The 19,246-nt window shown below is 47.7% G+C and overlaps 56 non-coding genes and 2 pseudogenes across 56 annotated transcripts; all 58 read left to right on the forward strand.

Annotated features, from left to right (window-relative positions):
• Positions 1 to 6: 6 nt before the first annotated feature.
• On the forward strand, positions 7 to 125 carry LOC145147986 (5S ribosomal RNA). Its single transcript, XR_013728883.1, has one exon. It is a non-coding gene; the product is annotated as a 5S ribosomal RNA (ribosomal RNA).
• Positions 126 to 354: 229 nt separating this feature from the next.
• On the forward strand, positions 355 to 474 carry LOC145150097 (5S ribosomal RNA). The gene has a single exon (XR_013730925.1). It is a non-coding gene; the product is annotated as a 5S ribosomal RNA (ribosomal RNA).
• Positions 475 to 662: 188 nt separating this feature from the next.
• On the forward strand, positions 663 to 781 carry LOC145149327 (5S ribosomal RNA). The gene has a single exon (XR_013730177.1). It is a non-coding gene; the product is annotated as a 5S ribosomal RNA (ribosomal RNA).
• A 231-nt stretch (positions 782 to 1,012) lies between these two features.
• LOC145151271 (5S ribosomal RNA) lies at positions 1,013 to 1,132 on the forward strand. Its single transcript, XR_013732028.1, has one exon. It is a non-coding gene; the product is annotated as a 5S ribosomal RNA (ribosomal RNA).
• A 187-nt stretch (positions 1,133 to 1,319) lies between these two features.
• On the forward strand, positions 1,320 to 1,438 carry LOC145145701 (5S ribosomal RNA). The gene has a single exon (XR_013726661.1). It is a non-coding gene; the product is annotated as a 5S ribosomal RNA (ribosomal RNA).
• Positions 1,439 to 1,666: 228 nt separating this feature from the next.
• LOC145146423 (5S ribosomal RNA) lies at positions 1,667 to 1,785 on the forward strand. The gene has a single exon (XR_013727369.1). It is a non-coding gene; the product is annotated as a 5S ribosomal RNA (ribosomal RNA).
• A 219-nt stretch (positions 1,786 to 2,004) lies between these two features.
• Positions 2,005 to 2,124, forward strand: LOC145150973 (5S ribosomal RNA). Its single transcript, XR_013731774.1, has one exon. It is a non-coding gene; the product is annotated as a 5S ribosomal RNA (ribosomal RNA).
• Positions 2,125 to 2,311: 187 nt separating this feature from the next.
• Positions 2,312 to 2,430, forward strand: LOC145147394 (5S ribosomal RNA). The gene has a single exon (XR_013728300.1). It is a non-coding gene; the product is annotated as a 5S ribosomal RNA (ribosomal RNA).
• Positions 2,431 to 2,660: 230 nt separating this feature from the next.
• On the forward strand, positions 2,661 to 2,779 carry LOC145144421 (5S ribosomal RNA). Its single transcript, XR_013725429.1, has one exon. It is a non-coding gene; the product is annotated as a 5S ribosomal RNA (ribosomal RNA).
• Positions 2,780 to 2,999: 220 nt separating this feature from the next.
• LOC145150756 (5S ribosomal RNA) lies at positions 3,000 to 3,119 on the forward strand. The gene has a single exon (XR_013731565.1). It is a non-coding gene; the product is annotated as a 5S ribosomal RNA (ribosomal RNA).
• Positions 3,120 to 3,306: 187 nt separating this feature from the next.
• Positions 3,307 to 3,424, forward strand: LOC145148969 (5S ribosomal RNA). Its single transcript, XR_013729831.1, has one exon. It is a non-coding gene; the product is annotated as a 5S ribosomal RNA (ribosomal RNA).
• A 228-nt stretch (positions 3,425 to 3,652) lies between these two features.
• Positions 3,653 to 3,771, forward strand: LOC145154326 (5S ribosomal RNA). Its single transcript, XR_013734803.1, has one exon. It is a non-coding gene; the product is annotated as a 5S ribosomal RNA (ribosomal RNA).
• Positions 3,772 to 3,990: 219 nt separating this feature from the next.
• LOC145151388 (5S ribosomal RNA) lies at positions 3,991 to 4,109 on the forward strand (annotated as a pseudogene).
• A 187-nt stretch (positions 4,110 to 4,296) lies between these two features.
• Positions 4,297 to 4,415, forward strand: LOC145145702 (5S ribosomal RNA). Its single transcript, XR_013726662.1, has one exon. It is a non-coding gene; the product is annotated as a 5S ribosomal RNA (ribosomal RNA).
• Positions 4,416 to 4,633: 218 nt separating this feature from the next.
• On the forward strand, positions 4,634 to 4,752 carry LOC145149677 (5S ribosomal RNA). Its single transcript, XR_013730528.1, has one exon. It is a non-coding gene; the product is annotated as a 5S ribosomal RNA (ribosomal RNA).
• Positions 4,753 to 4,980: 228 nt separating this feature from the next.
• On the forward strand, positions 4,981 to 5,100 carry LOC145149897 (5S ribosomal RNA). Its single transcript, XR_013730735.1, has one exon. It is a non-coding gene; the product is annotated as a 5S ribosomal RNA (ribosomal RNA).
• A 186-nt stretch (positions 5,101 to 5,286) lies between these two features.
• On the forward strand, positions 5,287 to 5,405 carry LOC145149328 (5S ribosomal RNA). The gene has a single exon (XR_013730178.1). It is a non-coding gene; the product is annotated as a 5S ribosomal RNA (ribosomal RNA).
• Positions 5,406 to 5,635: 230 nt separating this feature from the next.
• Positions 5,636 to 5,753, forward strand: LOC145149316 (5S ribosomal RNA). The gene has a single exon (XR_013730165.1). It is a non-coding gene; the product is annotated as a 5S ribosomal RNA (ribosomal RNA).
• A 228-nt stretch (positions 5,754 to 5,981) lies between these two features.
• On the forward strand, positions 5,982 to 6,099 carry LOC145149284 (5S ribosomal RNA). Its single transcript, XR_013730134.1, has one exon. It is a non-coding gene; the product is annotated as a 5S ribosomal RNA (ribosomal RNA).
• A 219-nt stretch (positions 6,100 to 6,318) lies between these two features.
• LOC145150757 (5S ribosomal RNA) lies at positions 6,319 to 6,438 on the forward strand. Its single transcript, XR_013731566.1, has one exon. It is a non-coding gene; the product is annotated as a 5S ribosomal RNA (ribosomal RNA).
• A 187-nt stretch (positions 6,439 to 6,625) lies between these two features.
• Positions 6,626 to 6,743, forward strand: LOC145149476 (5S ribosomal RNA). Its single transcript, XR_013730341.1, has one exon. It is a non-coding gene; the product is annotated as a 5S ribosomal RNA (ribosomal RNA).
• A 228-nt stretch (positions 6,744 to 6,971) lies between these two features.
• Positions 6,972 to 7,090, forward strand: LOC145139527 (5S ribosomal RNA). Its single transcript, XR_013721933.1, has one exon. It is a non-coding gene; the product is annotated as a 5S ribosomal RNA (ribosomal RNA).
• A 219-nt stretch (positions 7,091 to 7,309) lies between these two features.
• On the forward strand, positions 7,310 to 7,428 carry LOC145151389 (5S ribosomal RNA; annotated as a pseudogene).
• A 187-nt stretch (positions 7,429 to 7,615) lies between these two features.
• On the forward strand, positions 7,616 to 7,734 carry LOC145145704 (5S ribosomal RNA). The gene has a single exon (XR_013726664.1). It is a non-coding gene; the product is annotated as a 5S ribosomal RNA (ribosomal RNA).
• A 218-nt stretch (positions 7,735 to 7,952) lies between these two features.
• LOC145149678 (5S ribosomal RNA) lies at positions 7,953 to 8,071 on the forward strand. The gene has a single exon (XR_013730529.1). It is a non-coding gene; the product is annotated as a 5S ribosomal RNA (ribosomal RNA).
• A 228-nt stretch (positions 8,072 to 8,299) lies between these two features.
• On the forward strand, positions 8,300 to 8,419 carry LOC145150326 (5S ribosomal RNA). The gene has a single exon (XR_013731145.1). It is a non-coding gene; the product is annotated as a 5S ribosomal RNA (ribosomal RNA).
• A 187-nt stretch (positions 8,420 to 8,606) lies between these two features.
• On the forward strand, positions 8,607 to 8,725 carry LOC145149329 (5S ribosomal RNA). The gene has a single exon (XR_013730180.1). It is a non-coding gene; the product is annotated as a 5S ribosomal RNA (ribosomal RNA).
• Positions 8,726 to 8,956: 231 nt separating this feature from the next.
• LOC145144422 (5S ribosomal RNA) lies at positions 8,957 to 9,075 on the forward strand. The gene has a single exon (XR_013725430.1). It is a non-coding gene; the product is annotated as a 5S ribosomal RNA (ribosomal RNA).
• Positions 9,076 to 9,296: 221 nt separating this feature from the next.
• On the forward strand, positions 9,297 to 9,416 carry LOC145150945 (5S ribosomal RNA). Its single transcript, XR_013731749.1, has one exon. It is a non-coding gene; the product is annotated as a 5S ribosomal RNA (ribosomal RNA).
• A 188-nt stretch (positions 9,417 to 9,604) lies between these two features.
• LOC145145706 (5S ribosomal RNA) lies at positions 9,605 to 9,723 on the forward strand. Its single transcript, XR_013726665.1, has one exon. It is a non-coding gene; the product is annotated as a 5S ribosomal RNA (ribosomal RNA).
• Positions 9,724 to 9,950: 227 nt separating this feature from the next.
• Positions 9,951 to 10,069, forward strand: LOC145154329 (5S ribosomal RNA). The gene has a single exon (XR_013734805.1). It is a non-coding gene; the product is annotated as a 5S ribosomal RNA (ribosomal RNA).
• A 219-nt stretch (positions 10,070 to 10,288) lies between these two features.
• LOC145150974 (5S ribosomal RNA) lies at positions 10,289 to 10,408 on the forward strand. Its single transcript, XR_013731775.1, has one exon. It is a non-coding gene; the product is annotated as a 5S ribosomal RNA (ribosomal RNA).
• A 187-nt stretch (positions 10,409 to 10,595) lies between these two features.
• On the forward strand, positions 10,596 to 10,714 carry LOC145149853 (5S ribosomal RNA). The gene has a single exon (XR_013730694.1). It is a non-coding gene; the product is annotated as a 5S ribosomal RNA (ribosomal RNA).
• A 228-nt stretch (positions 10,715 to 10,942) lies between these two features.
• LOC145135611 (5S ribosomal RNA) lies at positions 10,943 to 11,061 on the forward strand. The gene has a single exon (XR_013719927.1). It is a non-coding gene; the product is annotated as a 5S ribosomal RNA (ribosomal RNA).
• Positions 11,062 to 11,279: 218 nt separating this feature from the next.
• Positions 11,280 to 11,398, forward strand: LOC145154923 (5S ribosomal RNA). Its single transcript, XR_013735391.1, has one exon. It is a non-coding gene; the product is annotated as a 5S ribosomal RNA (ribosomal RNA).
• Positions 11,399 to 11,624: 226 nt separating this feature from the next.
• On the forward strand, positions 11,625 to 11,743 carry LOC145144423 (5S ribosomal RNA). The gene has a single exon (XR_013725431.1). It is a non-coding gene; the product is annotated as a 5S ribosomal RNA (ribosomal RNA).
• A 220-nt stretch (positions 11,744 to 11,963) lies between these two features.
• LOC145150946 (5S ribosomal RNA) lies at positions 11,964 to 12,083 on the forward strand. The gene has a single exon (XR_013731750.1). It is a non-coding gene; the product is annotated as a 5S ribosomal RNA (ribosomal RNA).
• Positions 12,084 to 12,270: 187 nt separating this feature from the next.
• Positions 12,271 to 12,389, forward strand: LOC145145707 (5S ribosomal RNA). The gene has a single exon (XR_013726666.1). It is a non-coding gene; the product is annotated as a 5S ribosomal RNA (ribosomal RNA).
• Positions 12,390 to 12,616: 227 nt separating this feature from the next.
• Positions 12,617 to 12,735, forward strand: LOC145154330 (5S ribosomal RNA). The gene has a single exon (XR_013734806.1). It is a non-coding gene; the product is annotated as a 5S ribosomal RNA (ribosomal RNA).
• A 220-nt stretch (positions 12,736 to 12,955) lies between these two features.
• On the forward strand, positions 12,956 to 13,075 carry LOC145150976 (5S ribosomal RNA). The gene has a single exon (XR_013731777.1). It is a non-coding gene; the product is annotated as a 5S ribosomal RNA (ribosomal RNA).
• A 185-nt stretch (positions 13,076 to 13,260) lies between these two features.
• On the forward strand, positions 13,261 to 13,379 carry LOC145149854 (5S ribosomal RNA). Its single transcript, XR_013730695.1, has one exon. It is a non-coding gene; the product is annotated as a 5S ribosomal RNA (ribosomal RNA).
• A 228-nt stretch (positions 13,380 to 13,607) lies between these two features.
• LOC145147303 (5S ribosomal RNA) lies at positions 13,608 to 13,726 on the forward strand. Its single transcript, XR_013728211.1, has one exon. It is a non-coding gene; the product is annotated as a 5S ribosomal RNA (ribosomal RNA).
• Positions 13,727 to 13,945: 219 nt separating this feature from the next.
• On the forward strand, positions 13,946 to 14,064 carry LOC145154935 (5S ribosomal RNA). Its single transcript, XR_013735402.1, has one exon. It is a non-coding gene; the product is annotated as a 5S ribosomal RNA (ribosomal RNA).
• Positions 14,065 to 14,288: 224 nt separating this feature from the next.
• LOC145148040 (5S ribosomal RNA) lies at positions 14,289 to 14,407 on the forward strand. Its single transcript, XR_013728943.1, has one exon. It is a non-coding gene; the product is annotated as a 5S ribosomal RNA (ribosomal RNA).
• A 221-nt stretch (positions 14,408 to 14,628) lies between these two features.
• On the forward strand, positions 14,629 to 14,747 carry LOC145148011 (5S ribosomal RNA). The gene has a single exon (XR_013728909.1). It is a non-coding gene; the product is annotated as a 5S ribosomal RNA (ribosomal RNA).
• Positions 14,748 to 14,979: 232 nt separating this feature from the next.
• On the forward strand, positions 14,980 to 15,098 carry LOC145145388 (5S ribosomal RNA). Its single transcript, XR_013726364.1, has one exon. It is a non-coding gene; the product is annotated as a 5S ribosomal RNA (ribosomal RNA).
• A 218-nt stretch (positions 15,099 to 15,316) lies between these two features.
• LOC145154947 (5S ribosomal RNA) lies at positions 15,317 to 15,435 on the forward strand. The gene has a single exon (XR_013735414.1). It is a non-coding gene; the product is annotated as a 5S ribosomal RNA (ribosomal RNA).
• A 232-nt stretch (positions 15,436 to 15,667) lies between these two features.
• Positions 15,668 to 15,786, forward strand: LOC145148041 (5S ribosomal RNA). Its single transcript, XR_013728944.1, has one exon. It is a non-coding gene; the product is annotated as a 5S ribosomal RNA (ribosomal RNA).
• A 224-nt stretch (positions 15,787 to 16,010) lies between these two features.
• Positions 16,011 to 16,129, forward strand: LOC145147430 (5S ribosomal RNA). Its single transcript, XR_013728334.1, has one exon. It is a non-coding gene; the product is annotated as a 5S ribosomal RNA (ribosomal RNA).
• A 231-nt stretch (positions 16,130 to 16,360) lies between these two features.
• Positions 16,361 to 16,479, forward strand: LOC145144655 (5S ribosomal RNA). Its single transcript, XR_013725663.1, has one exon. It is a non-coding gene; the product is annotated as a 5S ribosomal RNA (ribosomal RNA).
• A 219-nt stretch (positions 16,480 to 16,698) lies between these two features.
• On the forward strand, positions 16,699 to 16,817 carry LOC145155547 (5S ribosomal RNA). Its single transcript, XR_013735982.1, has one exon. It is a non-coding gene; the product is annotated as a 5S ribosomal RNA (ribosomal RNA).
• A 231-nt stretch (positions 16,818 to 17,048) lies between these two features.
• On the forward strand, positions 17,049 to 17,167 carry LOC145150362 (5S ribosomal RNA). The gene has a single exon (XR_013731181.1). It is a non-coding gene; the product is annotated as a 5S ribosomal RNA (ribosomal RNA).
• A 225-nt stretch (positions 17,168 to 17,392) lies between these two features.
• Positions 17,393 to 17,511, forward strand: LOC145147431 (5S ribosomal RNA). The gene has a single exon (XR_013728335.1). It is a non-coding gene; the product is annotated as a 5S ribosomal RNA (ribosomal RNA).
• A 230-nt stretch (positions 17,512 to 17,741) lies between these two features.
• On the forward strand, positions 17,742 to 17,860 carry LOC145149868 (5S ribosomal RNA). The gene has a single exon (XR_013730708.1). It is a non-coding gene; the product is annotated as a 5S ribosomal RNA (ribosomal RNA).
• A 218-nt stretch (positions 17,861 to 18,078) lies between these two features.
• Positions 18,079 to 18,197, forward strand: LOC145154959 (5S ribosomal RNA). The gene has a single exon (XR_013735425.1). It is a non-coding gene; the product is annotated as a 5S ribosomal RNA (ribosomal RNA).
• A 230-nt stretch (positions 18,198 to 18,427) lies between these two features.
• On the forward strand, positions 18,428 to 18,546 carry LOC145146845 (5S ribosomal RNA). Its single transcript, XR_013727770.1, has one exon. It is a non-coding gene; the product is annotated as a 5S ribosomal RNA (ribosomal RNA).
• A 230-nt stretch (positions 18,547 to 18,776) lies between these two features.
• Positions 18,777 to 18,895, forward strand: LOC145145389 (5S ribosomal RNA). Its single transcript, XR_013726365.1, has one exon. It is a non-coding gene; the product is annotated as a 5S ribosomal RNA (ribosomal RNA).
• A 218-nt stretch (positions 18,896 to 19,113) lies between these two features.
• LOC145154661 (5S ribosomal RNA) lies at positions 19,114 to 19,232 on the forward strand. The gene has a single exon (XR_013735125.1). It is a non-coding gene; the product is annotated as a 5S ribosomal RNA (ribosomal RNA).
• The last annotated feature ends 14 nt before the right edge of the window (positions 19,233 to 19,246 follow it).

Here is a 19,246-nt window from a genome sequence, read left to right on the forward strand (position 1 = left end):
TATTTCGGGTGCGATCATATCAGCACTAATGCACCGGATCTCATCAGAACTCTGCAGTTAAGCGTGCTTGGGCGAGAGTAGTACTAGGATGGGTGACCCCCTGCGAAGTCCTCGTGTTGCACCCCCCTTTTTCGTTGTCCGTTTGCGTTTTTTTAGATTTTACGTGCGGTTTTTTTTGTTTTTTTTTTCTTTCTTGCTATTTCTATGCTCGGGTGGCCTCCGCTTCATGGTTGATGGTTTTCGTATTTTTGGAACGGAGCCGATCGGTCACGTGGGTCCCACGCCTCGCGTACGAAAACAAAGGAGGTTCTGCGTCTTTTAAGACATAAAAGCAATAAGCATGGATAGTATTTCTGGTGCGATCATACCAGCACTAATGCACCGGATCCCATCAGAACTCCGCAGTTAAGCGTGCTTGGGCGAGAGTAGTACTAGGATGGGTGACCCCCTGGGAAGTCCTCGTGTTTACATGCAGTTTTTTTTTTTGTTTTTTTTTCTTTCTTGCTATTTCGATGCTCGGGTGGCCACCACTTCATGGTTAATGGTTTTCGTATTTTTGGAACGGAGCTGATCGGTTACGTGGGTCCCACGCCTCGCGTACGAAAACAAAGGAAGTTCTGCGTCTTTTAAGACATAAAAGCAATAAGCATGGATAGTATTTCGGGTGCGATAATACCAGCACTAATGCACCGGATCCCATCAGAACTCCGCAGTTAAGCGTGCTTGGGCGAGAGTAGTACTAGGATCGGTGACCCCCTGGGAAGTCCTCGTGTTGCACCGCCCTTTTTCGTTGCCCGTTTGCGTTATTTTAAATTTTCCGTGCAGTTTTTTTTTTGTTTTTTTTTTCTTTCTTGCTATTTCTATGCTCGGGTGGCCTCCGTTTCATGGTTCATGGTCTTCGTATTTTTGGAACGGAGCCGATCGGTCACGTGGGTCCCACGCCTCGCGTACAAAAACAAAGGAGGTTCTGCGTCTTTTAAGACATACAAGCAATAAGCATGGATAGTATTTCTGGTGCGATCATACCAACACTAATGCACCGGATCCCATCAGAACTCCGCAGTTAAGCGTACTTGGGCGAGAGTAGTACTAGGATGGGTGACCCCCTGGGAAGTCCTCGTGTTTACGTGCGGTTTTTTTTTTGTTTTTTTTTCTTTCTTGCTATTTCTATGCTCGGGTGGCCACCGCTTCATGGTTGATGGTTTTCGTATTTTTGGAACGGAGCCGATCGGTCACGTGAGTCCGACGCCTCGCGTACGAAAACAAAGGAGGTTCTGTGTCTTTTAAGACATAAAAGCAATAAGCATGGATAGTATTTCGGGTGCGATCATACCAGCACTAATGCACCGGATCCCATCAGAACTCCGCAGTTAAGCGTGCTTGGGCGAGAGTAGTACTAGGATCGGTGACCCCCTGGGAAGTCCTCGTGTTGCACCCCCCTTTTTCGTTGCCCGTTTGCGTTTTTTTAGATTTTACGTGCGGTTTTTTTTGTTTTTTTTTCTTTCTTGCTATTTCTATACTCGGGTGGCCTCCGTTTCATGGTTCATGGTCTTCGTATTTTTGGAACGGAGCCGATCGGTCACGTGGGTCCCACGCCTCGCGTACGAAAACAAATGAGGTTCTGCGTCTTTTAAGACATACAAGCAATAAGCATGGATAGTATTTCGGGTGCGATCATACCAGCACTAATGCACCGGATCTCATCAGAACTCCGCAGTTAAGCGTGCTTGGGCGAGAGTAGTACTAGGATGTGTGACCCCCTGGGAAGTCCTCGTGTTGCACCCCCCTTTTTCGTTGTCCGTTTGCGTTTTTTTAGATTTTACGTGCGGTTTTTTTTTCTTTCTTGCTATTTCTATGCTCGGGTGGCCTCCGCTTCATGGTTGATGGTTTTCGTATTTTTGGAACGGAGCCGATCGGTCACGTGGGTCCCACGCCTCGCGTACGAAAACAAAGGAGGTTCTGCGTCTTTTAAGACATAAAAGCAATAAGCATGGATAGTATTTCGGGTGCGATCATACCAGCACTAATGCACCGGATCCCATCAGAACTCCGCAGTTAAGCGTGCTTGGGCGAGAGTAGCACTAGGATGGGTGACCCCCTGGGAAGTCCTCGTGTTTACGTGCGGTTTTTTTTTGTTTTTTTTTTCTTTCTTGCTATTTCGATGCTCGGGTGGCCACCGCTTCATGGTTAATGGTTTTCGTATTTTTGGAACGGAGCTGATCGGTCACGTGGGTCCCACGCCTCGCGTACGAAAACAAAGGAGGTTCTGCGTCTTTTAAGACATAAAAGCAATAAGTATGGATAGTATTTCGGGTGCGATAATACCAGCACTAATGCACCGGATCCCATCAGAACTCCGCAGTTAAGCGTGCTTGGGCGAGAGTAGTACTAGGATCGGTGACCCCCTGGGAAGTCCTCGTGTTGCACCCCCTTTTTTCGTTGCCCGTTTGCGTTTTTTTAAATTTTCCGTGCAGTTTTTTTTTTGTTTTTTTTTCTTTCTTGCTATTTCTATGCTCGGGTGGCCTCCGTTTCATGGTTCATGGTCTTCGTATTTTTGGAACGGAGCCGATCGGTCACGTGGGTCCCACGCCTCGCGTACAAAAACAAAGGAGGTTCTGCGTCTTTTAAGACATACAAGCAATAAGCATGGATAGTATTTCTGGTGCGATCATACCAGCACTAATGCACCGGATCCCATCAGAACTCCGCAGTTAAGCGTGCTTGGGCGAGAGTAGTACTAGGATGGGTGATCCCCTGGGAAGTCCTCGTGTTGCACCCCCCTTTTTCGTTGTCCGTTTGCGTTTTTTTAGATTTTACGTGCGGTTTTTTTTTTCCTTCTTGCTATTTCTATGCTCGGGTGGCCTCCGCTTCATGGTTGATGGTTTTTGTATTTTTGGAACGGAGCCGATCGTTCACGTGGGTCCCACGCCTCGCGTACGAAAACAAAGGAGGTTCTGCGTCTTTTAAGACATAAAAGCAATAAGCATGGATAGTATTTCGGGTGCGATCATACCAGCACTAATGCACCGGATCCCATCAGAACTCCGCAGTTAAGCGTACTTGGGCGAGAGTAGTACTAGGATGGGTGACCCCCTGGGAAGTCCTCGTGTTTACGTGCGGTTTTTTTTTTGTTTTTTTTTCTTTCTTGCTATTTCTATGCTCGGGTGGCCACCGCTTCATGGTTGATGGTTTTCGTATTTTTGGAACGGAGCCGATCGGTCACGTGAGTCCGACGCCTCGCGTACCAAAACAAAGGAGGTTCTGTGTCTTTTAAGACATAAAAGCAATAAGCATGGATAGTATTTCGGGTGCGATCATACCAGCACTAATGCACCGGATCCCATCCGAACTCCGCAGTGAAGCGTGCTTGGGCGAGAGTAGTACTAGGATCGGTGACCCCTGGGAAGTCCTCGTGTTGCACCCCCCTTTTTCGTTGCCCGTTTGCGTTTTTTTAGATTTTACGTGCGGTTTTTTTTTGTTTTTTTTCTTTCTTGCTATTTCTATGCTCGGGTGGCCTCCGTTTCATGGTTCATGGTCTTCGTATTTTTGGAACGGAGCCGATCGGTCACGTGGGTCCCACGCCTCGCGTACGAAAACAAAGGAGGTTCTGCGTCTTTTAAGACATACAAGCAATAAGCATGGATAGTATTTTGGGTGCGATCATACCAGCACTAATGCACCGGATCTCATCAGAACTCCGCAGTTAAGCGTGCTTGGGCGAGAGTAGTACTAGGATGGGTGACCCCCTGGGAAGTCCTCGTGTTGCACCCCCCTTTTTCGTTGTCCGTTTGCGTTTTTTTTAGATTTTACGTGCGGTTTTTTTTCTTTCTTGCTATTTCTATGCTCGGGTGGCCTCCGCTTCATGGTTGATGGTTTTCGTATTTTTGGAACGGAGCCGATCGGTCACGTGGGTCCCACGCCTCGCGTACGAAAACAAAGGACGTTCTGCGTCTTTTAAGACATAAAAGCAATAAGCATGGATAGTATTTCGGGTGCGATCATACCAGCACTAATGCACCGGATCCCATCAGAACTCCGCAGTTAAGCGTGCTTCGGCGAGAGTAGCACTAGGATGGGTGACCCCTGGGAAGTCCTCGTGTTTACGTGCGGTTTTTTTTTTGTTTTTTTTTCTTTCTTGCTATTTCGATGCTCGGGTGGCCACCGCTTCATGGTTAATGGTTTTCGTATTTTTGGAACGGAGCTGATCGGTCACGTGGGTCCCACGCCTCGCGTACGAAAACAAAGGAGGTTCTGTGTCTTTTAAGACATAAAAGCAATAAGCATGGATAGTATTTCGGGTGCGATCATACCAGCACTAATGCACCGGATCCCATCAGAACTCCGCAGTTAAGCGTGCTTGGGCGAGAGTAGTACTAGGATCGGTGACCCCCTGGGAAGTCCTCGTGTTGCACCCCCCTTTTTCGTTGCCCGTTTGAGTTTTTTTAGATTTTACGTGCGGTTTTTTTTTGTTTTTTTTCTTTCTTGCTATTTCTATGCTCGGGTGGCCTCCGTTTCATGGTTCATGGTCTTCGTATTTTTGGAACGGAGCCGATCGGTCACGTGGGTCCCACGCCTCGCGAAGGAGGTTCTGCGTCTTTTAAGACATACAAGCAATAAGCATGGATAGTATTTCGGGTGCGATCATATCAGCACTAATGCACCGGATCTCATCAGAACTCTGCAGTTAAGCGTGCTTGGGCGAGAGTAGTACTAGGATAGGTGACCCCCTGCGAAGTCCTCGTGTTGCACCCCCCTTTTTCGTTGTCCGTTTGCGTTTTTTTAGATTTTACGTGCGGTTTTTTTTGTTTTTTTTTCTTTCTTGCTATTTCTATGCTCGGGTGGCCTCCGCTTCATGGTTGATGGTTTTCGTATTTTTGGAACGGAGCCGATCGGTCACGTGGGTCCCACGCCTCGCGTACGAAAACAAAGGAGGTTCTGCGTCTTTTAAAACATAAAAGCAATAAGCATGGATAGTATTTCGGGTGCGATCATACCAGCACTAATGCACCGGATCCCATCAGAACTCCGCAGTTAAGCGTGCTTGGGCGAGAGTAGTACTAGGATGGGTGACCCCCTGGGAAGTCCTCGTGTTTACGTGCAGTTTTTTTTTTGTTTTTTTTTCTTTCTTGCTATTTCGATGCTCGGGTGGCCACCACTTCATGGTTAATGGTTTTCTATTTTTGGAACGGAGCTGATCGGTCACGTGGGTCCCACGCCTCGCGTACGAAAACAAAGGAAGTTCTGCGTCTTTTAAGACATAAAAGCAATAAGCATGGATAGTATTTCGGGTGCGATAATACCAGCACTAATGCACCGGATCCCATCAGAACTCCGCAGTTAAGCGTGCTTGGGCGAGAGTAGTACTAGGATCGGTGACCCCCTGGGAAGTCCTCGTGTTGCACCGCCCTTTTTCGTTGCCCGTTTGCGTTTTTTTAAATTTTCCGTGCAGTTTTTTTTTTGTTTTTTTTTCTTTCTTGCTATTTCTATGCTCGGGTGGCCTCCGTTTCATGGTTCATGGTCTTCGTATTTTTGGAACGGAGCCGATCGGTCACGTGGGTCCCACGCCTCGCGTACAAAAACAAAGGAGGTTCTGCGTCTTTTAAGACATACAAGCAATAAGCATGGATAGTATTTCTGGTGCGATCATACCAGCACTAATGCACCGGATCCCATCAGAACTCCGCAGTTAAGCGTGCTTGGGCGAGAGTAGTACTAGGATCGGTGACCCCTGGGAAGTCCTCGTGTTGCACCCCCCTTTTTCGTTGCCCGTTTGCGTTTTTTTAGATTTTACGTGCGGTTTTTTTTTGTTTTTTTTCTTTCTTGCTATTTCTATGCTCGGGTGGCCTCCGTTTCATGGTTCATGGTCTTCGTATTTTTGGAACGGAGCCGATCGGTCACGTGGGTCCCACGCCTCGCGTACGAAAACAAAGGAGGTTCTGCGTCTTTTAAGACATACAAGCAATAAGCATGGATAGTATTTTGGGTGCGATCATACCAGCACTAATGCACCGGATCTCATCAGAACTCCGCAGTTAAGCGTCTTGGGCGAGAGTAGTACTAGGATGGGTGACCCCCTGGGAAGTCCTCGTGTTGCACCCCCCTTTTTCGTTGTCCGTTTGCGTTTTTTTTAGATTTTACGTGCGGTTTTTTTTATTTCTTGCTATTTCTATGCTCGGGTGGCCTCCGCTTCATGGTTGATGGTTTTTGTATTTTTGGAACGGAGCCGATCGGTCACGTGGGTCCCACGCCTCGCGTACGAAAACAAAGGACGTTCTGCGTCTTTTAAGACATAAAAGCAATAAGCATGGATAGTATTTCGGGTGCGATCATACCAGCACTAATGCACCGGATCCCATCAGAACTCCGCAGTTAAGCGTACTTGGGCGAGAGTAGTACTAGGATGGGTGACCCCCTGGGAAGTCCTCGTGTTTACGTGCGGTTTTTTTTTTGTTTTTTTTTCTTTCTTGCTATTTCTATGCTCGGGTGGCCACCGCTTCATGGTTGATGGTTTTCGTATTTTTGGAACGGAGCCGATCGGTCACGTGAGTCCGACGCCTCGCGTACCAAAACAAAGGAGGTTCTGTGTCTTTTAAGACATAAAAGCAATAAGCATGGATAGTATTTCGGGTGCGATCATACCAGCACTAATGCACCGGATCCCATCAGAACTCCACAGTTAAGCGTGCTTGGGCGAGAGTAGTACTAGGATCGGTGACCCCTGGGAAGTCCTCGTGTTGCACCCCCCTTTTTCGTTGCCCGTTTGCGTTTTTTTAGATTTTACGTGCGGTTTTTTTTTGTTTTTTTTCTTTTTTGCTATTTCTATGCTCGGGTGGCCTCCGTTTCATGGTTCATGGTCTTCGTATTTTTGGAACGGAGCCGATCGGTCACGTGGGTCCCACGCCTCGCGTACGAAAACAAAGGAGGTTCTGCGTCTTTTAAGACATACAAGCAATAAGCATGGATAGTATTTTGGGTGCGATCATACCAGCACTAATGCACCGGATCTCATCAGAACTCCGCAGTTAAGCGTGCTTGGGCGAGAGTAGTACTAGGATGGGTGACCCCCTAGGAAGTCCTCGTGTTGCACCCCCCTTTTTCGTTTTCCGTTTGCGTTTTTTTTAGATTTTACGTGCGGTTTTTTTTCTTTCTTGCTATTTCTATGCTCGGGTGGCCTCCGCTTCATGGTTGATGGTTTTCGTATTTTTGGAACGGAGCCGATCGGTCACGTGGGTCCCACGCCTCGCGTACGAAAACAAAGGACGTTCTGCGTCTTTTAAGACATAAAAGCAATAAGCATGGATAGTATTTCGGGTGCGATCATACCAGCACTAATGCACCGGATCCCATCAGAACTCCGCAGTTAAGCGTGCTTCGGCGAGAGTAGCACTAGGATGGGTGACCCCTGGGAAGTCCTCGTGTTTACGTGCGGTTTTTTTTTTGTTTTTTTTTCTTTCTTGCTATTTCGATGCTCGGGTGGCCACCGCTTCATGGTTAATGGTTTTCGTATTTTTGGAACGGAGCTGATCGGTCACGTGGGTCCCACGCCTCGCGTACGAAAACAAAGGAGGTTCTGTGTCTTTTAAGACATAAAAGCAATAAGCATGGATAGTATTTCGGGTGCGATCATACCAGCACTAATGCACCGGATCCCATCAGAACTCCGCAGTTAAGCGTGCTTGGGCGAGAGTAGTACTAGGATCGGTGACCCCCTGGGAAGTCCTCGTGTTGCACCCCCCTTTTTCGTTGCCCGTTTGCGTTTTTTTAGATTTTACGTGCGGTTTTTTTTTGTTTTTTTTCTTTCTTGCTATTTCTATGCTCGGGTGGCCTCCGTTTCATGGTTCATGGTCTTCGTATTTTTGGAACGGAGCCGATCGGTCACGTGGGTCCCACGCCTCGCGAAGGAGGTTCTGCGTCTTTTAAGACATACAAGCAATAAGCATGGATAGTATTTCGGGTGCGATCATATCAGCACTAATGCACCGGATCTCATCAGAACTCTGCAGTTAAGCGTGCTTGGGCGAGAGTAGTACTAGGATAGGTGACCCCCTGCGAAGTCCTCGTGTTGCACCCCCCTTTTTCGTTGTCCGTTTGCGTTTTTTTAGATTTTACGTGCGATTTTTTTTGTTTTTTTTTCTTTCTTGCTATTTCTATGCTCGGGTGGCCTCCGCTTCATGGTTGATGGTTTTCGTATTTTTGGAACGGAGCCGATCGGTCACGTGGGTCCCACGCCTCGCGTACGAAAACAAAGGAGGTTCTGCGTCTTTTAAGACATAAAAGCAATAAGCATGGATAGTATTTCGGGTGCGATCATACCAGCACTAATGCACCGGATCCCATCAGAACTCCGCAGTTAAGTGTGCTTGGGCGAGAGTAGTACTAGGATGGGTGACCCCCTGGGAAGTCCTCGTGTTTACGTGCAATTTTTTTTTTGTTTTTTTTTCTTTCTTGCTATTTCGATGCTCGGGTGGCCACCACTTCATGGTTAATGGTTTTCGTATTTTTGGAACGGAGCTGATCGGTCACGTGGGTCCCACGCCTCGCGTACGAAAACAAAGGAAGTTCTGCGTCTTTTAAGACATAAAAGCAATAAGCATGGATAGTATTTCGGGTGCGATAATACCAGCACTAATGCACCGGATCCCATCAGAACTCCGCAGTTAAGCGTGCTTGGGCGAGAGTAGTACTAGGATCGGTGACCCCCTGGGAAGTCCTCGTGTTGCACCGCCCTTTTTCGTTGCCCGTTTGCGTTTTTTTAAATTTTCCGTGCAGTTTTTTTTTTGTTTTTTTTTTCTTTCTTGCTATTTCTATGCTCGGGTGGCCTCCGTTTCATGGTTCATGGTCTTCGTATTTTTGGAACGGAGCCGATCGGTCACGTGGGTCCCACGCCTCGCGTACAAAAACAAAGGAGGTTCTGCGTCTTTTAAGACATACAAGCAATAAGCATGGATAGTATTTCTGGTGCGATCATACCAGCACTAATGCACCGGATCCCATCAGAACTCCGCAGTTAAGCGTGCTTGGGCGAGAGTAGTACTAGGATGGGTGATCCCCTGGGAAGTCCTCGTGTTGCACCCCCCCTTTTTCGTTGTCCGTTTGCGTTTTTTTAGATTTTACGTGCGGTTTTTTTTTTCTTTCTTGCTATTTCTATGCTCGGGTGGCCTCCGCTTCATGGTTGATGGTTTTCGTATTTTTGGAACGGAGCCGATCGTTCACGTGGGTCCCACGCCTCGCGTACGAAAACAAAGGAGGTTCTGCGTCTTTTAAGACATAAAAGCAATAAGCATGGATAGTATTTCGGGTGCGATCATACCAGCACTAATGCACCGGATCCCATCAGAACTCCGCAGTTAAGCGTACTTGGGCGAGTGTAGTACTAGGATGGGTGACCCCCTGGGAAGTCCTCGTGTTTACGTGCGTTTTTTTTTTTTGTTTTTTTTTCTTTCTTGCTATTTCTATGCTCGGGTGGCCACCGCTTCATGGTTGATGGTTTTCGTATTTTTGGAACGGAGCCGATCGGTCACGTGAGTCCGACGCCTCGCGTACGAAAACAAAGGAGGTTCTGTGTCTTTTAAGACATAAAAGCAATAAGCATGGATAGTATTTCGGGTGCGATCATACCAGCACTAATGCACCGGATCCCATCAGAACTCCGCAGTTAAGCGTGCTTGGGCGAGAGTAGTACTAGGATCGGTGACCCCCTGGGAAGTCCTCGTGTTGCACCCCCCTTTTTCGTTGCCCGTTTGCGTTTTTTTAGATTTTACGTGCGGTTTTTTTTGTTTTTTTTCTTTCTTGCTATTTCTATACTCGGGTGGCCTCCGTTTCATGGTTCATGGTCTTCGTATTTTTGGAACGGAGCCGATCGGTCACGTGGGTCCCACGCCTCGCGTACGAAAACAAATGAGGTTCTGCGTCTTTTAAGACATACAAGCAATAAGCATGGATAGTATTTCGGGTGCGATCATACCAGCACTAATGCACCGGATCTCATCAGAACTCCGCAGTTAAGCGTGCTTGGGCGAGAGTAGTACTAGGATGGGTGACCCCCTGGGAAGTCCTCGTGTTGCACCCCCCTTTTTCGTTGTCCGTTTGCGTTTTTTTAGATTTTACGTGCGGTTTTTTTTTCTTTCTTGCTATTTCTATGCTCGGGTGGCCTCCGCTTCATGGTTGATGGTTTTCGTATTTTTGGAACGGAGCCGATCGGTCACGTGGGTCCCACGCCTCGCGTACGAAAACAAAGGAGGTTCTGCGTCTTTTAAGACATAAAAGCAATAAGCATTGATAGTATTTCGGGTGCGATCATACCAGCACTAATGCACCGGATCCCATCAGAACTCCGCAGTTAAGCGTGCTTGGGCGAGAGTAGCACTAGGATGGGTGACCCCCTGGGAAGTCCTCGTGTTTACGTGCGGTTTTTTTTTTGTTTTTTTTTCTTTCTTGCTATTTCGATGCTCGGGTGGCCACCGCTTCATGGTTAATGGTTTTCGTATTTTTGGAACGGAGCTGATCGGTCACGTGGGTCCCACGCCTCGCGTACGAAAACAAAGGAGGTTCTGCGTCTTTTAAGACATAAAAGCAATAAGCATGGATAGTATTTCGGGTGCGATAATACCAGCACTAATGCACCGGATCCCATCAGAACTCCACAGTTAAGCGTGCTTGGGCGAGAGTAGTACTAGGATCGGTGACCCCCTAGGAAGTCCTCGTGTTGCACCCCCCTTTTTCGTTGCCCGTTTGCGTTTTTTTAAATTTTCCGTGCGGTTTTTTTTGTTTTTTTTTCTTTCTTGCTATTTCTATGCTCGGGTGGCCTCCGTTTCATGGTTCATTGTCTTCGTATTTTTGGAACGGAGCCGATCGGTCACGTGGGTCCCACGCCTCGCGTACGAAAACAAAGGAGGTTCTGCGTTTTTTAAGACATACAAGCAATAAGCATAGATAGTATTTCGGGTGCGATCATACCAGCACTAATGCACCGGATCCCATCAGAACTCCGCAGTTAAGCGCGCTTGGGCGAGAGTAGTACTAGGATGGGTGACCCCCTGGGAAGTCCTCGTGTTGCACCCCCTTTTTCGTTGTCCGTTTGCGTTTTTTTAGATTTTACGTGCGGTTTTTTTTTCTTTCTTGCTATTTCTATGCTCGGGTGGCCTCCGCTTCATGGTTGATGGTTTTCGTATTTTTGGAACGGAGCCGATCGGTCACGTGGGTCCCACGCCTCGCGTACGAAAACAAAGGAGGTTCTGCGTCTTTTAAGACATAAAAGCAATAAGCATGGATAGTATTTCGGGTGCGATCATACCAGCACTAATGCACCGGATCCCATCAGAACTCCGCAGTTAAGCGTGCTTGGGCGAGAGTAGTACTAGGATGGGTGACCCCCTGGGAAGTCCTCGTGTTGCACCCCCCTTTTTCGTTACCCGTTTGCGTTTTTTTAGATTTTACGTGCGGTTTTTTTTTTTTTTTTTTTTCTTGCTATTTCTATGCTCGGGTGGCCACCGCTTCATGGTTGATGGTTTTCGTATTTTTGGAACGGAGCCGATCGGTCACGTGGGTCCCACGCCTCGCGTACAAAAACAAAGGAGGTTCTGCGTCTTTTAAGACATACAAGCAATAAGCATGGATAGTATTTCTGGTGCGATCATACCAGCACTAATGCACCGGATCCCATCAGAACTCCGCAGTTAAGCGTGCTTGGGCGAGAGTAGTACTAGGATGGGTGATCCCCTGGGAAGTCCTCGTGTTGCACCCCCCCTTTTTCGTTGTCCGTTTGCGTTTTTTTAGATTTTACGTGCGGTTTTTTTTTCTTTCTTGCTATTTCTATGCTCGGGTGGCCTCCGCTTCATGGTTGATGGTTTTCGTATTTTTGGAACGGAGCCGATCGTTCACGTGGGTCCCACGCCTCGCGTACGAAAACAAAGGAGGTTCTGCGTCTTTTAAGACATAAAAGCAATAAGCATGGATAGTATTTCGGGTGCGATCATACCAGCACTAATGCACCGGATCCCATCAGAACTCCGCAGTTAAGCGTACTTGGGCGAGTGTAGTACTAGGATGGGTGACCCCCTGGGAAGTCCTCGTGTTTACGTGCGGTTTTTTTTTTGTTTTTTTTTCTTTCTTGCTATTTCTATGCTCGGGTGGCCACCGCTTCATGGTTGATGGTTTTCGTATTTTTGGAACGGAGCCGATCGGTCACGTGAGTCCGACGCCTCGCGTACGAAAACAAAGGAGGTTCTGTGTCTTTTAAGACATAAAAGCAATAAGCATGGATAGTATTTCGGGTGCGATCATACCAGCACTAATGCACCGGATCCCATCAGAACTCCGCAGTTAAGCGTGCTTGGGCGAGAGTAGTACTAGGATCGGTGACCCCCTGGGAAGTCCTCGTGTTGCACCCCCCTTTTTCGTTGCCCGTTTGCGTTTTTTTAGATTTTACGTGCGGTTTTTTTTGTTTTTTTTCTTTCTTGCTATTTCTATACTCGGGTGGCCTCCGTTTCATGGTTCATGGTCTTCGTATTTTTGGAACGGAGCCGATCGGTCACGTGGGTCCCACGCCTCGCGTACGAAAACAAATGAGGTTCTGCGTCTTTTAAGACATACAAGCAATAAGCATGGATAGTATTTCGGGTGCGATCATACCAGCACTAATGCACCGGATCTCATCAGAACTCCGCAGTTAAGCGTGCTTGGGCGAGAGTAGTACTAGGATGGGTGACCCCCTGGGAAGTCCTCGTGTTGCACCCCCCTTTTTCGTTGTCCGTTTGCGTTTTTTTAGATTTTACGTGCGGTTTTTTTTTTCTTTCTTGCTATTTCTATGCTCGGGTGGCCTCCGCTTCATGGTTGATGGTTTTCGTATTTTTGGAACGGAGCCGATCGGTCACGTGGGTCCCACGCCTCGCGTACGAAAACAAAGGAGGTTCTGCGTCTTTTAAGACATAAAAGCAATAAGCATTGATAGTATTTCGGGTGCGATCATACCAGCACTAATGCACCGGATCCCATCAGAACTCCGCAGTTAAGCGTGCTTGGGCGAGAGTAGCACTAGGATGGGTGACCCCCTGGGAAGTCCTCGTGTTTACGTGCGGTTTTTTTTGTTTTTTTTTCTTTCTTGCTATTTCGATGCTCGGGTGGCCACCGCTTCATGGTTAATGGTTTTCGTATTTTTGGAACGGAGCTGATCGGTCACGTGGGTCCCACGCCTCGCGTACGAAAACAAAGGAGGTTCTGCGTCTTTTAAGACATAAAAGCAATAAGCATGGATAGTATTTCGGGTGCGATAATACCAGCACTAATGCACCGGATCCCATCAGAACTCCACAGTTAAGCGTGCTTGGGCGAGAGTAGTACTAGGATCGGTGACCCCCTAGGAAGTCCTCGTGTTGCACCCCCCTTTTTCGTTGCCCGTTTGCGTTTTTTTAAATTTTCCGTGCGGTTTTTTTTGTTTTTTTTTCTTTCTTGCTATTTCTATGCTCGGGTGGCCTCCGTTTCATGGTTCATTGTCTTCGTATTTTTGGAACGGAGCCGATCGGTCACGTGGGTCCCACGCCTCGCGTACGAAAACAAAGGAGGTTCTGCGTCTTTTAAGACATACAAGCAATAAGCATGGATAGTATTTCGGGTACGATCATACCAGCACTAATGCACCGGATCCCATCAGAACTCCGCAGTTAAGCGCGCTTGGGCGAGAGTAGTACTAGGATGGGTGACCCCCTGGGAAGTCCTCGTGTTGCACCCCCTTTTTCGTTGTCCGTTTGCGTTTTTTTAGATTTTACGTGCGGTTTTTTTTTTCTTTCTTGCTATTTCTATGCTCGGGTGGCCTCCGCTTCATGGTTGATGGTTTTCGTATTTTTGGAACGGAGCCGATCGGTCACGTGGGTCCCACGCCTCGCGTACGAAAACAAAGGAGGTTCTGCGTCTTTTAAGACATAAAAGCAATAAGCATGGATAGTATTTCGGGTGCGATCATACCAGCACTAATGCACCGGATCCCATCAGAACTCCGCAGTTAAGCGTGCTTGGGCGAGAGTAGTACTAGGATGGGTGACCCCCTGGGAAGTCCTCGTGTTGCACCCCCCTTTTTCGTTACCCGTTTGCGTTTTTTTAGATTTTACGTGCGGTTTTTTTTTTTTTTCTTTCTTGCTATTTCTATGCTCGGTTGGCCACCGCTTCATGGTTGATGGTTTTCGTATTTTTGGAACGGAGCCGATCGGTCACGTGGGTCCCACGCCTCGCGTACGAAAACAAAGGAGGTTCTGCGTCTTTTAAGACATAGAAGCAATAAGCATGGATAGTATTTCGGGTGCGATCATACCAACACCAATGCACCAGATCCCATCAGAACTCTGCAGTGAAGCGTGCTTGGGCGAGAGTAGTACTAGGATGGGTGACCCCCTGGGAAGTCCTCGTGTTGCACCCCCCCCTTTTCGTTGTCCGTTTGCGTTTTTATAGATTTTACGTGCGGTTTTTTTTTTCTTTCTTGCTATTTCTATGCTCGGGTAGCCTCCGATTCATGGTTGATGGTTTTCGTATTTTTGGAACGGAGCCGATCGGTCACGTGGGTCCCACGCCTCGCGTACGAAAACAAAGGAGGTTCTGCGTCTTTTAAGACATAAAAGCAATAAGCATGGATACTATTTCGGGTGCGATCATACCAGCACTAATGCACCGGATCCCATCAGAACTCTGCAGTTAAGCGTGCTTCGGCGAGATTAGTACTAGGATGGGTGACCCCCTGGGAAGTCCTCGTGTTGCACCCCCCTTTTTCGTTGCCCGTTTGCGTTTTTTTAAATTTTCCGTGCGGTTTTTTTTTTTTTGTTTTTTTTCTTTCTTGCTATTTCTATGCTCGGGTGGCCTCCGTTTCATGGTTCATGGTCTTCGTATTTTTGGAACGGAGCCGATCGGTCACGTGGGTCCCACGCCTCGCGTACGAAAACAAAGGAGGTTCTGCGTCTTTTAAGACATACAAGCAATAAGCATGGATAGTATTTCGGGTGCGATCATACCAGCACTAATGCACCGGATCCCATCAGAACTCCGCAGTTAAGCGCGCTTGGGCGAGAGTAGTACTAGCATGGGTGACCCCCTGGGAAGTCCTCGTGTTGCACCCCCTTTTTCGTTGTCCGTTTGCGTTTTTTTAGATTTTACGTGCGGTTTTTTTTTCTTTCTTGCTATTTCTATGCTCGGGTGGCCTCCGCTTCATGGTTGATGGTTTTCGTATTTTTGGAACGGAGCCGATCGGTCACGTGGGTCCCACGCCTCGCGTACGAAAACAAAGGAGGTTCTGCGTCTTTTAAGACATAAAAGCAATAAGCATGGATAGTATTTCGGGTGCGATCATACCAGCACTAATGCACCGGATCCCATCAGAACTCCGCAGTTAAGCGTGCTTGGGCGAGAGTAGTACTAGGATGGGTGACCCCCTGGGAAGTCCTCGTGTTGCACCCCCCTTTTTCGTTGCCCGTTTGCGTTTTTTTAGATTTTACGTGCGGTTTTTTTTTTGTTTTTTTTTTTCTTTCTTGCTATTTCTATGCTCGGGTGGCCACCGCTTCATGGTTGATGGTTTTCGTATTTTTGGAACGGAGCCGATCGGTCACGTGGGTCCCACGCCTCGCGTACGAAAACAAAGGAGGTTCTGCGTCTTTTAAGACATAGAAGCAATAAGCATGGATAGTATTTCGGGTGCGATCATACCAACACCAATGCACCAGATCCCATCAGAACTCTGCAGTGAAGCGTGCTTGGGCGAGAGTAGTACTAGGATGGGTGACCCCCTGGGAAGTCCTCGTGTTGCACCCCCCCCCCCCTTTTTCGTTGTCCGTTTGCGTTTTTTTAGATTTTACGTGCGGTTTTTTTTCTTTCTTGCTATTTCTATGCTCGGGTAGCCTCCGATTCATGGTTGATGGTTTTCGTATTTTTGGAACGGAGCCGATCGGTCACGTGGGTCCCACGCCTCGCGTACGAAAACAAAGGAGGTTCTGCGTCTTTTAAGACATAAAAGCAATAAGCATGGATACTATTTCGGGTGCGATCATACCAGCACTAATGCACCGGATCCCATCAGAACTCTGCAGTTAAGCGTGCTTCGGCGAGAGTAGTACTAGGATGGGTGACCCCCTGGGAAGTCCTCGTGTTGCACCCCCCTTTTTCGTTGCCCGTTTGCGTTTTTTTAAATTTTCGGTGCGGTTTTTTTTTTTGTTTTTTTTTCTTTCTTGCTATTTCTATGCTCGGGTGGCCTCCGTTTCATGGTTCATGGTCTTCGTATTTTTGGAACGGAGCCGATCGGTCACGTGGGTCCCACGCCTCGCGTACAAAAACAAAGGAGGTTCTGCGTCTTTTAAGACATACAAGCAATAAGCATGGATAGTATTTTTGGTGCGATCATACCAGCACTAATGCACCGGATCCCATCAGAACTCCGCAGTTAAGCGTGCTTGGGCGAGAGTAGTAGTAGGATGGGTGACCCCCTGGGAAGTCCTCGTGTTGCACCCCGCTTTTTCGTTGTCCGTTTGCGTTTTTTTAGATTTTACGTGCGGTTTTTTTTTCTTTCTTGCTATTTCTATGCTCGGGTGGCCTCCGCTTCATGGTTGATGGTTTTCGTATTTTTGGAACGGAGCCGATCGGTCACGTGGGTCCCACGCCTCGCGTACGAAAACAAAGGAGGTTCTGCGTCTTTTAAGACATAAAAGCAATAAGCATGGATAGTATTTCGGGTGCGATCATACCAGCACTAATGCACCGGATCCCATCAGAACTCCGCAGTTAAGCGTGCTTGGGCGAGAGTAGTACTAGGAAGGGTGACCCCCTGGGAAGTCCTCGTGTTGCACCCCCTTTTTTCGTTACCCGTTTGCGTTTTTTTAGATTTTACGTGCGGTTTTTTTTTGTTTTTTTTTTTCTTTCTTGCTATTTCTATGCTCGGGTGGCCACCGCTTCATGGTTGATGGTTTTCGTATTTTTGGAACGGAGCCGATCGGTCACGTGGGTCCCACGCCTCGCGTACGAAAACAAAGGAGGTTCTGCGTCTTTTAAGACATAGAAGCAATAAGCATGGATAGTATTTCGGGTGCGATCATACCAACACCAATGCACCAGATCCCATCAGAACTCTGCAGTGAAGCGTGCTTGGGGGAGAGTAGTACTAGGATGGGTGACCCCCTGGGAAGTCCTCGTGTTGCACCCCCCCCCCCCTTTTTCGTTGTCCGTTTGCGTTTTTATAGATTTTACGTGCGGTTTTTTTTTCTTTCTTGCTATTTCTATGCTCGGGTAGCCTCCGATTCATGGTTGATGGTTTTCGTATTTTTGGAACGGAGCCGATCGGTCACGTGGGTCCCACGCCTCGCGTACGAAAACAAAGGAGGTTCTGCGTCTTTTAAGACATAAAAGCAATAAGCTAGGATACTATTTCGGGTGCGATCATACCAGCACTAATGCACCGGATCCCATCAGAACTCTGCAGTTAAGCGTGCTTCGGCGAGAGTAGTACTAGGATGGGTGACCCCCTGGGAAGTCCTCGTGTTGCACCCCCCTTTTTCGTTGCCCGTTTGCGTTTTTTTAATTTTTCCGTGCGATTTTTTTTTTGTTTTTTTTTCTTTCTTGCTATTTCTATGCTCGGGTGGCCTCCGTTTCATGGTTCATGGTCTTCGTATTTTTGGAACGGAGCCGATCGGTCACGTGGGTCCCACGCCTCGCGTACGAAAACAAAGGAGGTTCTGCGTCTTTTAAGACATACAAGCAATAAGCATGGATAGTATTTCGGGTGCGATCATACCAGCACTCATGCACCGGATCCCATCAGAACTCCGAAGTTAAGCGCGTTTGGGCGAGAGTAGTACTAGCATGGGTGACCCCCTGGTAAGTCCTCGTGTTGCACCCCCTTTTTCGTTGTCCGTTTGCGTTTTTTTAGATTTTACGTGCGGTTTTTTTTTCTTTCTTGCTATTTCTATGCTCGGGTGGCCTCCGCTTCATGGTTGATGGTTTTCGTATTTTTGGAACGGAGCCGATCGTTCACGTGGGTCCCACGCCTCGCGTACGAAAACAAAGGAGGTTCTGCGTCTTTTAAGACATAAAAGCAATAAGCATGGATAGTATTTCGGGTGCGATCATACCAGCACTAATGCACCGGATCCCATCAGAACTCCGCAGTTAAGCGTGCTTGGGCGAGAGTAGTACTAGGATGGGTGACCCCCTGGGAAGTCCTCGTGTTGCACCCCCCTTTTTCGTTGCCCGTTTGCGTTTTTTTAGATTTTACGTGCGGTTTTTTTTTGTTTTTTTTTTCTTTCTTGCTATTTCTATGCTCGGGTAGCCTCCGATTCATGGTTGATGGTTTTCGTATTTTTGGAACGGAGCCGATCGGTCACGTGGGTCCCACGCCTCGCGTACGAAAACAAAGGAGGTTCTGCGTCTTTTAAGACATAAAAACAATAAGCATGGATACTATTTCGGGTGCGATCATACCAGCACTAATGCACCGGATCCCATCAGAACTCTGCAGTTAAGCGTGCTTTGGCGAGAGTAGTACTAGGATGGGTGACCCCCTGGGAAGTCCTCGTGTTGCACCCCCCTTTTTCGTTGCCTGTTTGCGTTTTTTTAAATTTTCCGTGCGGTTTTTTTTTTGTTTTTTTTTCTTTCTTGCTATTTCTATGCTCGGGTGGCCTCCGTTTCATGGTTCATGGTCTTCGTATTTTTGGAACGGAGCCGATCGGTCACGTGGGTCCCACGCCTCGCGTACGAAAACAAAGGAGGTTCTGCGTCTTTTAAGACATACAAGCAATAAGCATGGATAGTATTTCGGGTGCGATCATACCAGCACTAATGCACCGGATCCCATCAGAACTCCGCAGTTAAGCGCGCTTGGGCGAGAGTAGTACTAGCATGGGTGACCCCCTGGGAAGTCCTCGTGTTGCACCCCCTTTTTCGTTGTCCGTTTGCGTTTTTTTAGATTTTACGTTCGATTTTTTTTTCTTTCTTGCTATTTCTATGCTCGGGTGGCCTCCGCTTCATGGTTGATGGTTTTCGTATTTTTGGAACGGAGCCGATCGGTCACGTGGGTCCCACGCCTCGCGTACGAAAACAAAGGAGGTTCTGCGTCTTTTAAGACATAAAAGCAATAAGCATGGATAGTATTTCGGGTGCGATCATACCAGCACTAATGCACCGGATCCCATCAGAACTCCGCAGTTAAGCGTGCTTGGGCGAGAGTAGTACTAGGATGGGTGACCCCCTGGGAAGTCCTCGTATTGCACCCCCCTTTTTCGTTCCC

This window comes from Lactuca virosa, chromosome 1 (genome assembly GCF_052849685.1).
Source record: "Lactuca virosa cultivar CGN04683 chromosome 1, Lactuca_virosa_CGN04683_v6, whole genome shotgun sequence".
Taxonomy (NCBI): domain Eukaryota; kingdom Viridiplantae; phylum Streptophyta; class Magnoliopsida; order Asterales; family Asteraceae; genus Lactuca; species Lactuca virosa.